Source organism: Monodon monoceros, unplaced genomic scaffold (genome assembly GCF_005190385.1).
Source record: "Monodon monoceros isolate NGI ecotype Baffin Bay Population unplaced genomic scaffold, NGI_Narwhal_1 Super_Scaffold_21, whole genome shotgun sequence".
NCBI classification, from domain to species: Eukaryota; Metazoa; Chordata; class Mammalia; order Artiodactyla; family Monodontidae; genus Monodon; species Monodon monoceros.
In genome coordinates, this window is record NW_021703778.1 from 124,384,329 (window position 1) to 124,392,031 (window position 7,703).

At 49.3% G+C, this 7,703-nt stretch overlaps 1 pseudogene; it reads left to right on the plus strand.

Annotated features, from left to right (window-relative positions):
• Positions 1 to 718: 718 nt before the first annotated feature.
• Positions 719 to 1,231, plus strand: LOC114905085 (annotated as a pseudogene).
• Positions 1,232 to 7,703: the final 6,472 nt, after the last annotated feature.

Genomic DNA, 7,703 nt, shown 5'->3' on the forward strand with positions numbered 1-7,703 from the left:
TGCCAACCCTCGCCGCCCAAATGCTCGGCCTTCTCACTTGTGGTAAACCACTCAAAATTATACCAAGACTGGGAGTTCCACAATGTCAGGGACAGTTTATCTGTCTTTACCTCTCCAACACAGAGCACCTGTTTTGTCTTTACCAGGTGGTAAATTCAGATTTGCTGAACTGAAGAGACACTGGAGACAAGCAGTGTGAACAACCCGGCATTCCCTTATGGGACCTATTTCTCACCTTTGTTCTTACTTTTAACAAATTCTGTCTTAGGACATTCCCAGGCGGAGCAGGGAGGGGCTGCTGCTTTTCTAGGCCACTGGGTTATTAAGGTGATCCTAGGTGGCCAGTCTTTGTCGGCCAAGAGCCCTGAGCTTGAACGCACCAATGTCAATCCCGAGACCCCTTCAACCTCAGGATCACCCCACCCAAAAGCCCGCATCTTATGGGTGAGGAAACGGAACCTCCGAGAAAGTAATGATTTCTATTTGCTGTAAGCGTCTATGGTCTGCAGTGCGCTCGGCGGTCCCACAGATCTGTCTCTTGCTTCAACAGTGTTTGGGTGGAACACACCCGTAGATGCCCCTTCTCCCAGCCCCTGGCCACCCTCCAACTTCTTTTCCAGTGGCAACCTTTGGAACCAACCAATTAGACATCCTCTGCCCACCTCCCCAGACCAGCCAACACCATTTTTTGAGCTTAGCTCCTTATTGCCGATCAACCATGAGCCCCGGGATTCATCAGAATTATTCCGCCAAGGTGGAGGCCGCCGTCAACCACCTGGTCAACACATATCTGTGGGCTTCCCACACCTACCTCTCCCTGGGCGTCTGTTTCGACTGCGATGATGTGGCTCTGGAGGGCCTGGGCCACTTCTTCCTCGAGTTGGCAGAGGACAAGCGCAAGGGCACTGAGCATCTGTTGAAGATGCCAAACCAGCTCAGAGGCTGTGCCCTCTTCCAGGATATGCAGAAGCTGTTCCAAAGATGAGTGGGGTAAAACCCAGACGTCATGGAAGCCACCATGGTCGTGGAGAAGAACCTGAACCCGGTCCTTTTGGATCTGCATGCCCTGGGTTCTGCCACGCAGACTCCCAGCTCTGACTTCCTGGAGAGCTGCAACCTAGATGAGCCGGTGAAACTCATCAAGAAGATGGGCGGCCACCTGACTGACCTCCGCCCCAGTTGGGGGCTGGGCGAGGAGCTCTTCAAAAGGCTCACCCTTAAGCACAACTAACTTGGAGCCTCTGGAGCCCAGCAGCCTTTGAGGAGCCCCTCTGCATCACCCTGGTGTCAGGGCTTCTGCCTGAGCCTCTCTCTGCAGCCACTGGGCAGCTTTTTAACCCAAGCCCTGGACCAAATGGAAACAATTAAAAAAAAAGTCTACGACCTAAGTCCCTTCGCTTTAGCATTCTTCAAAATACCTGTGGCTGAACTGACTTCGCAAGCCCAGTCTGGTGTTCTCTGTCTGCCATATTGTATCCAGCCATGCTGTAAATTGCCATGTGTTCAGCAAATGTAAAATTAACGGAGAGAGAGAGAGAGTTGTTTGTATAATGCAGGCAGTTCTGCCTGCCATTCCACTCAATGAAGGGCCATGAATCTGCTGTTCCCGGTGGGTCTTGGTTCCCGCCTCCTTCTCATTGTGTAAGAACTAGTCAGGCTTTGTGTAGCTCTAGCACAGCCCTGAGACGCAGGCCAATCCTTTACCTGGGGCTCCACTGAAGAGACAATATTCTGTCCCAGCACTGGAGGGGAAGCTGGTCTTGTTGCACTTAGTGAGAAATAGTGTCATGGTCTCTACCATGGCAACTTCTGACTGGATTTCCAAGGGTCATTTGGATCATCCTCCCAGTCTTTAGAACCTGAGCCTGGGTGTGATGTGCTCTGCTCTGATCACTGCCAGCACAGGGTATGGGCTGCCAGGAAAGAACCCATTCGGAACAGCACATGTGTTCAATTACCCCTTGGTGAGCTCTCTCGCTGGAGCATCTTATGGGTAAGGGAGTGTGGAGAGAATGAAAACTTGAACAAACCTATACATCACTGGACTATAAAAATCATTAAAATATTGACAGATTTAAAGGCTTAATGACCCAGCAAAGATGGGAAATACGCTTAAATGCAGATCTCAGTCATTAAAAATACATTTTGCATGCCACATTTACCTCCCATGAAAATGGGGGGAAAATACATTTCGGGTGAGATTGCCACTGCTCCCCGAGAGGGTGGGTTAGAAAAGTGAGTGACAGTTCTCATTGAGTGCCCAATGAGGTGAAAGCTCTCAGGAGCTCGGGTGGTCTTTCTGCGGAGGCTGGTGGCTCCGTCACCATCAAAGCTACAGCCAATTCACCACCCCAGAGACTCCTGAAGTGTGCAAGATGCAGGCAGCACTTTCCCAAGAGACATCAGCTCACAGGGAAAGATGCCAGAAAGGGTCTGGCTTGGCAGAAGCATCAGGATGTAAGGCAGCTGGAGAAATGTATATGGCAAGACATACTTAGCAACTGGAGCAACTTACCAGAGACACCAAATTAGCCTCCTTCCAAAGCATGTTTCTTTTTTCTTACCAGAACTTAGTTTCCATGTTAGTTTGCTAGGGCTACTGTAACAAAGTACCAGAGACTGATGGCTTAAACAACAGAAATTTATTTTCTCACTATAATGGAGGCTAGAAGTCCAAGGTCAAGGTGCGGGCAGGGTTGGTTTCCTCTGAGGCCTCTCTCCTTGCCTTGCAGACAACCGCCTTCTCCCTGTGTCTTCACATCATCTTCCTTTGCCTGTCTGTGGCCAGATCTCTTTTTATAAGGACACTAGTTGTGTTGGACTAGGGCCCATCCTAAAGACCTCATTTTAACTTAATTACCTCTTTAAAGACCCGGTTTCCAAGCTGGTCGGTCACATTCTAAGGAACTGGGGGTTAGGACTTCAACATATAAATTTAGGGGGACACAAGTCAAACCATAACAGTTGCTAAATGATTATAATACCTCCAAAAGGAGGCTTGGGGAACGGTTGTTTTGTTTTACAAAGAAAAGTACAAGTTCACAGCGTATGGAGTGGCTTCTGCCTTTTTAAGTTATTTGATTCAGTCAAACTCCAACTCACAAGGACTCCCATCGGCAGGGACGTGAGGAGGAAATGGCCGGGCTGTTAGCCACGAACCAGTTTAGTGATCTTCAGCTAATAACACACCCCTCCCAAACCTCAATTTCCTCTTCTGTGAAACAAAGGAGTTAAGTGGGGAGCTGGATGTGGTGACTGGCACCCAACCCACTTCTTCGAGCTGTCCTGTGCGGTAGAGACAAGAAAGCGGAAAACTGCCCTTCTCAGATTCCTTTCCAGCTAGAGTTCTGGTTATGAATCACGTTCCCCCCAGTAAGATGCTGTGGTATGAGACTGGCGGACAAAAATGAAGGGAGACCGCCTTCCTGTTGCTGTTTCTACCGGCTTGGCCAATCAATCGAATGGAAAGGAGGTGTGGAGGCTGGAGTTAGCATTCCAGCATCCCATGCCCAGGCTGAGGGCACCAGAACAGTCGTGGGGACGGGGCCACAGCAGGGGAGTACCCTAGGAGTCTCTCCCGAAGACATGCTGGCAAAATATGAAAAACGTGCCCAGGTGTGTTCACTGCTGCACTCTTGTAACAGCAAAGGACTAGTTACAACCCTAGTGGCCATGAATAGGAAGCTGGTTGAATAAACTACTACTAAATATATCCACACACATGATGGAACGTTCTGCAGCTCTGGAAAGGAAGAAAAAATATTTCCAAACACTGCTATGGAGTCATCTTCAGGACGTACAGTTGAACGATAAAAGCAAAGTGGACAAAAAGGTATACTGTTTAGAAAGTGGGATGGGGTGGGTAACTATGTATATTTAAAAGAGATCCTGGAAAAATAAAAAAACAAAAAAGAAGGAGTCCTAAAGACCTCCTTTAATGCTAAAAATAGTGTGACTAAGATGTCAGGTCCTGACCTCTGGTAGCAAAAGTAGAAACAAAGGGAGAGCGCCCTGGCCTGCTTCTCCCACCCAGTTCAGGTGAGAGGTGAGAAGGAAGCCTGCGGGAGGGAAATGAGCATTGGCTGAGTGTCTGTCATTTATAGCACCTGGGCCAGGCACTTCAAATATATTTTCTCCTTTAATTGTTTACAGTTTCACTTTGAGGTCGGTGTTTTTATTACCCCCATTTTACAGATAAGGAAAGGAGAGCCAAGAGACATTAAGCAACTTGACCAAATTCATGAAGCAAGTAAAGTGCCAGAAAGAGGGCTTTACACCCAGGCCTTCGGGACCCCAGCTATAGATCTCAGCTAAGATCTCTTGCTGGGTCCTGGATGGAGTTCTTAGGCTGTGGCCACAGGGAGGTAATGCTTCCCTAGGACGCCGGTTTCTGTCTCCTTCCTTCATGCCCTCCCAGAGACAGGCACCAGGCCTGGCTGCAAGGGAGGGTCCCGGGGAGGGAGGGAGTGCCTCTAAGCCACTGGCTTTCAATTTGATTGCATATGAAAATCACCTGAGGTGCTTTCAAAATTACTGATGCTCGGGTCCTACTCTCAGAGATTCTGATTTAATATGTATGGGTTGCAGCCTAGGCATGGGGTTTTTAGAAGCTCCCCAGGTAATCCTAATGTGCTGCAGAGTTTGAAAACCAGGGCTCTGAGCTCTTGCTGTTTTCACGTGTAGTAAGGTCCAGAATCGTTAGCGTCACCTGGGCGTGTGTTAGAACTGAGAGCTCTCTGGTCCCACACCGGACCTACTGAATCAGAAACTCGTGGGGAGGGGCGAGTGAAGGGAAGCGGGGAGTGAAGGGAAGGGGGCCAGTGATCTGTATTTTCACAAGCCTTCCACTCAATTCTCTGTGCCCTAAAGCTTGAGGATCACCGCTCTTAGCAGCAAGCTAGAGACAGGTCCTCAGGCGCCATGGTTTGCTTTGTCAACTGTCACACAACCGCTATGTTATGACCAAGTAAGCTAAATTTGATGGTCCCAGGCAATGAGACTGTCCGGGTTTTTCCCCCAAGAACAAAACTTCAAGGCATGTGAGAATGCTTTTAAATGAGATTTGGAATCAACTGGAACTCAGTGTAGCTTCTGAGCCGGGGAACAGCATTATCAAAATATGATGATGCTACTCAGCTACTGTGAACCAAAAGCTGCCAAAGGGAGTGTCAGCAGCTGAGGGAGAACATGGCCCTCAGGGACAGACAGACCAGGCTGGACGGCCAAGGTCACCCAGCACATGGCAACCTCACCTGCCAAGGCTTCTCCACTTGAATGGTGTATTAATTTCCTAGGGCTGCTGTAACAAATTAATAAACTTCATGACTTAAAACAACAGACATCTATTCTTTCACTGTTCTGGAGGACAGGAGTCTGAAATCAAGGTATCGGCAGGGTTGCTTCCTCCTGGAAGGCTTAAGAGAGAATCTGTTCCATGCTTCTCTCCTGGCTTCTCATCACTGCGGGCAGCCCTTGGGGTTCCTTGGTTTGTAGACAAATTGCTCCAATCTCTCCCTCTGTCTTCACATGACCTTCCCCTCTGGGTCTCAAATTTTCCCTCTCCTTTCTCTTATAAGGACCATTACTGGATTTAGGGGCCATCCTAAGTCCAGGATGATCTTATCTCAAAATCCTTCACCTAGTCACATCTGCAAAGATTGTTTCCAAATAAGGTCACACTCACAGGTGTGTGTGGGGGGGTGGATAGGTTAGGATTTGAATGTATCTTTGGGGGGCTGCAATTCAACCCACTACAAATGGGAAACAAATTCCGCTTTCTCACAGCAGCCTTCCCTAAGGCTGATTCTGAGCAGAGAGATTACCTGAAGAACCTCTGTTTCCCTCAGGGCAAACGCGGTTGGCCTGGAGTTCAGCACTACTGACTGTCTGCACAGAGTTCTCCATCAGACAGTTGCTTTCCTGCGAGCTCACCAAGGCCTTGTCGCAGAGCCGAGATCTCTCTGTGCTACTGTATAAAGGAGAAGCTGAGGCTCAGGGACTTGCCGAGCTCCCAGAGCTAGGAAGTGGTGGTCCCCCAACTCTAACTACGCTGCCCCTTCTGTTGGCATTAGCTGCTGTCAGGAGTCGCGACTTAGCCCGATTGTCTTCAGCAAAGTGGGGGGCTGGGGATTTCGTACCTGAGACCAGCGGTGTAATCAAGATCCAGCCTCGGGACTTCCCTGGCAGTCCAGCAGTTAAGACTCTGCCCTTCCACTGTAGGGGGCGCAGGTTCGGTCCCTGTCCAGGAACTAAGATCCCATGTGCCCTGCGGTATGGCCAAAAAGTTAAAAAAAAAAAAAAAAAGATTCAGCCTCGTGCCAGCCAGCTTATCACCAGAAGCTCCTGGCAGATGGTCTGGTCACTTCTTTCTCTCTCTCAGTTTCCCATGACCTCCTTCAATGCCAGTTCTACAAACACAGAGAGCCTTGTGCCTGTCAGGCCCTTGGCCTCTGGGAGGAACTCAGTAAATGTGAATAGAATGATTTTTTTGTTTGTTTTTGGCTCTAGCTCAGCAGGAAACCTGTTTGATATACATAGTCGAATAAAATACACCTATTTCCATGAACTTAACCATCCAGGGGACCCACAGACACACTCTGATGTACAGTGAAGCAGAAGCAGTGGGTTCTGACACCAGTCTCCCTGCTCTTGTCAACTCAAAAATGGATGAAAATCTCTAACCAAGCAGCCAGGAGACTGGCGTGGGTGCTGTTAACTTCAGGTCTAATTTTCCATGGGTTCCACGTGGTCTGGTCAGGGATGTGTCAGCTTCATCCTTAGGGCCTTCATTACTCAGCCCAGCAGTCTCAGGTTTGCTTGCTCACCTTAGCCACGGCTGCTGCAGCCTCTTCTAGGAATTCAGAGTCACGTGCAGCCTGAACGACCCCGGCCTCTCCCAGCTCAGGACTCCTGCCTTCCTGTCCTCCGTTGCCAGCTCTCAGCCCTTGGGTTTCCAGCCATCATCAGGACTATCCCACCATCACGTTGAACTCTGCAATTAAAAAATCAATCTATCTTCCCCTTCTGAATAGTTCCCCTTTCTAACTTTTTCCATCTGCTTAATGGCACCAACTGGAAAGCAGACGTCACTGCTCGGCCCTCTCCTCCCCTCTCTCCACTATGGTCAATCTCCTACCACAAGACAAGAGGTGGGGTACAGAGGTGGGTAGACAAGGAAGGGAACAAACATTTTTGAGCACTCACCACGATGAGATAGACCAGGGGCTGGATGCTAACTCACGGATCTTCTCAATAATCCAGTGAGGTGGGCACAGTGTTACTGTTCTAATTTCACAGGTGAAAAACCGAGGTTCAGAACGATTTGGGGTCACGCAGCTGTGAGGCAGAGATCAGACCCGGCCCGCGCTCTTTGCACTCTGCAGTGATGCTCAGCCTGATTTATGCTTTCTTTGGTGACACCCTAACTGCTGCTCCTCTCCTGCTTTTGCCAGCGCTGCCTAGTCCAGGCCTTTACCATCTCCTTCCTGAAGAGCAGAAGCAGCTTCCCAGCTGTTCTGTGCAGCTACTCTTTTCTGCAGCCATCTGCCTGCGTCCAACGCTTTCTATTTCTTTCATGTCTCCCATAGTGCCTGGCCCAGGAGTGGATGTGGGGCAGACGCCCAGCATATCTTGTAATAGAATGCTCCGGGCCTGGTGCAACAGAAAACTTATTTTCTAGCATCTAAATATGAGTTTTGATTAGG